Below are 4,485 nucleotides of genomic sequence, written 5' to 3' on the forward strand. Positions count from 1 at the left end.
TTGAGACGGAGTCTTGCTCTGCCGCCCAGGCTGGAGTGCAGTGGCCGGCTCTCAGCTCACTGCAAGCTCCGCCTCCCGGGTTCACGCCATTCTCCTCTCTCAGCCTCCCGAGTAGCTGGGACTACAGGCGCCCGCCTCGTCGCCCGGCTAGTTTTTTGTATTTTTTAGTAGAGACGGGGTTTCACCGTATTAGCCAGGATGGTCTGGATATCCTGACCTCATGATCCACCCGTCTCGGCCTTCCAAAGTGCTGGGATTACAGGCTTGAGCCACCGCGCCCGGCCGACACCACTTTAAATTCAGAATTTGGCAGGAATCCTGGTGAGACAGTTCACTTAGAATTGCAGAAGGCAGAGTTCGAAGAAATGGTATAGTTGTGAGACATTTTATTTATATCATAAGATATATAATTGTTATATTTATATATATCACAATATATCAAACTCATATATATGCACATATATGTACATATACATACATATATAGGCACATATATGTACATATACATACATATATAGATATATATAATAACTGAAAACAATGGACACACCTACAGAGCAGCATACTATTTTATCTTGTCTTTTTTTGTTTTCTTCCTTTTTGTGGATAACGGGGTCTCGCTATATTGCCCAGGCAGGTCTCGAACTCTTGGGCTCAAGCTATCCTCCTGCCTCTGCCTCCCTGAGAGCTAGGTTCGAAAGACAGTGGTTTGTTCAAAGGATGATCAAGTCTCTGCTTTCTATGGAATTTAGTGTCCAAATATACAAACTTCAAAAAGGTGTATCAAAGTATTTCAAAAGTAAATTAAAAGAAATATCAAAATATCTTCATTCTAATCATAGATATGAATATCTGTCCAAATATACTCCTTTCTCGTACATTATACAGTTAACTCATAGCTAACCTCTTACTCCAATTGAAAGGTTTCCCTAAACTTTCCAAATTAGCATGCTTTTAAAATACAGTGACAAAAAGCCGAAGTGTAAGGGCTTGACTCAGAGAAGCTCCATTCTGTAGCCACAGTCTACAGTACCACGGATCCTCAGCCCCAGCCAGCCATGTCACTCATGCATGTGGCTGATCATAAACCAGTCAGCTGAGGACTATGAAAGGAAGCTCAGTGTACACTAAGCAACACTACTGGTAAAAAATAGTTAAAGGACTAGTCCCAGTGAAAGACAGTCCAATGTAAGTTAAATAAGTCATGTCTTTGCTAAAAGACCAGCACATTCATTTTATACTTATAACCTTGCTCAGCCTAACACTTAATTTTATGCCAAGCCTAATAATGCATGACCTTTCCTACTTTGTGTGTTATTCTCTCAGCTTCTTTTTTGTTCTAGTCTGTACTTCTCAAAGTATTAGCCTACATATTCAGATAGAATAATAATTATTTATTATTTTAAGAAATCCTTTAGCCTTAGAGGCAGCTATTCTTTAAATTTTAAGTAATTATTCTCCATTTTGGCTGCACATTGGAATAACCTAGGGGAACTTTTAGAAAATACTCATGCTTATATCTCACCCTCCAGAGATTCTGATTTAATTTTCCTGGGGTAGAGGGAGATCTTAGGCAGCAACTCAGTGATTTTAAGCAGTCAGGATTGAGAAACACTGCTTTCGACAGAGCCGTGCTTCTCAGTCTTCACTGTACATTGGAATCATCCGGGGAGCTTTAAAAGGGACTGATGCTTAGGTCCCACCCTGGAGATTCTGATGTAATTGGTATAGAATGCTGTTGTAGGTACTGAAATTTCAGAAGTTCCCCCAGCGGATTCTAAGGTACAACCAAAGTTGAAAAGTCTTATTTAGAGGAAAGAACTGACCTGGGGTCAGAAGCCTTGGGTTTGGAGTCTCTCCTCTATCTCTCATTAGTTATGAAACCTTGGACAATTTACATAACCTCCCCAAACCTTTGCTTTCTAATCTTTAAAATGGGGTCAACAGCACCTACTACCTCACAGGAATGTTTTAAGGATTAAGTGAAACAATGTAGGTTAAAATATGTTTCAAATTTAAATAACTATATAAAGATATTGAGAGCCCCATATAAGAGGCTGGGGACCTCAAATATTTATTTATTTACATTATGTTCAGGAAAATACACATGTATAATAATGCTTCTTGAACTTTTTCATAGAATTTTTAAAATAAATATAAGCAGAAAAACATTCCGTAGGATGTGTACTGTACCTATTCAGTTAATCATGTTACTGTTTAATCACTACTACAATACTCCCCTTCTCTATCATCAGTCCTTGATCCCAGGGATTTCATCCAAATTAAGAAGGAATCAGGAAAATTAATTCAACAAGTATTTATTGTCTATTATGCACCAAATTCAGTGGTGGGGGCTGTGGGAAACAGAAGATAATTAGGAAGCAAGAGTGCCTACACTGAAGTCGGGCACAGTGGCTCACATCTGTAATCCCAGCTCTTTGGTAGTCTGAGGTGGGCGGATCCACCTGAGGTCAGGAGTTCGAGACCAGCCTAGCCAACATGGTGAAACCCCGTCTCTACTTAAAAAAAAAAAAAAAAAAAATTCAAAAATTAGCTGGGTGTGGTGGTGCATGTCTGTAGTACCAGCTACTTGGGAGGCTGAGGCAAGAGAATTGATTGAGAAGCCAGGTGGCAGAGATTGCAGTCAGTTGAGATCATACCACTGCACTCCAGCTTGGGGTTCACAGCGAGACTGTCAAAAAAAAAAAAAAAAAAGAGTTCCTACATTGAGGAACTTAATCTGGTTAAAGAGAAAATGTATATACATTCGAAGTGGTTATATAAAGCAAAGTGGCTATCTAATTAAGTATAGAATTAATTGTGAGAAAGAACTATAGGGATTCAGATAAGCAAAAGCTCGTTAGGGCCTGGAATGGCTGGAGAAAACAGTATGACAAAAGAGGTCTTAAGGTAAGCCTTATGGGAGGCTAAGATTTAAATAAGTTTAGAAAAATATAAAGTAGGGATAATACTATGAGCAAAAGTACGGAAACAGAAATGAGCATGGCATGTATAGTGAACGGTGAAAAAGTATCTAGGCTAAAATACAGGTAACTGGTTGAAGACATGGCTAGTTAAATAAGAATAGATTGTGGAAGATTTTTAATGTCTTGCAGAGATGTCTGACCTTTATTCAGTGTGTTCTGGAAAGTCACTAAAGGCTTTTGCATACAGAAGTGATCTGTGGATGAGACGCCATGAGGAGGATAATTGGCTAATAATTAAGAGGATGAATTAGACAGAGAGACTGGCTATAGGAGCAGGAATTAGGAGTCTATTCAGGAATCCAGAGAGGTGATACTGGCATGGCACTGGTGACCTTTCAAAAGGAAAAGAAACATTTGAAGAAAGAGTTAATGGCTTGTTTTTTGTTTTGTTTTGTTTTGGTTTTTGAGACAGAGTCCCACTCTTTTGCCCAGGCTGGAGTGCAGGGGCGCAATCTTGGCTCACTGCAACCTCTGCCTCCCCAGTTCAAGTGATTCTCCTGCCTCAGCCTCCTGAGTAGCTGGGATTACAGGCATGTGCTACCACACCCGGCTATTTTTTTTAATTTTTTTTTTTTTTTGACAGAGTCTTGTTCTGTCACCCAGGCTGGAGTGCAGTCGTGCGATCTTGGCTCACTGCAAGCTCCGCCTTCCATGCCTGGCTATTTTTTGTAATTTTAGTAGAGTCAAGGTTTCACCAAGTTGGCCAGGGTGCTCTTGAACTCCTGACCTCAAGTGATCCACCCGCCTCAGCCTCCCAAAGTACTGGGATTACAGGCATGAGCCACTGCACCTGACCTGAATTAATGGGTTTTAATAATATGTTCCCATTAGGCGTGAAGACTGATTACTAAAAAATGACTCGATTTTAAGGTTAAAACTGTAGTAAGGTCTTCCTGTAAGGTCTTTATTTTGATAGTCCATATGCTTTTATTTTTTTTAACATCAGTATGTTATATGTGTATATTTTTCTATCAAAATATAGTGATTAACTCAAATGCCTGCAAGTTCATGTGACTTAAGTAAATCTTTCATAAATAACCTGACTTTAAATTTGTTGATAAAAATAGAAATGTCTTCAGAATTGTCAGCATACATTTTTGCCTGGGTTTACTGATCAGATAGTTTTGCATTTGTCTGTGCTAGATGTTTTAAGCTGCCAGGATTTGACCAAAAGGTTATAAAACTATATATTCAGCCTAAAATCAGAATGATCTTTGTGTAAGTCTTTGATAAGTAAAACTAATATAGTTGATTTAATGAAAATAGCTGTCTTCAGTTTTTGGCAAAATATTTATATAGTCAGCTTTAAGATTTTTACTTAGGTGAACACCTGAAATTCACATGCTGTAAAAATGATTAACAGAAAGATACCTTGACATAATGACTAACTCTTATCTAATATCTTAGTTTTCATAAGTAATCTATGTGTAGTTAAAAAATAAATTAGATGAATGTAAATGTTATAAATTTATAAATGAACTTTTCATGTGATTTTAAA

This window comes from Rhinopithecus bieti, unplaced genomic scaffold (assembly GCF_001698545.2).
Source record: "Rhinopithecus bieti isolate Rb0 unplaced genomic scaffold, ASM169854v2 scaffold_495, whole genome shotgun sequence".
NCBI lineage: Eukaryota > Metazoa > Chordata > Mammalia > Primates > Cercopithecidae > Rhinopithecus > Rhinopithecus bieti.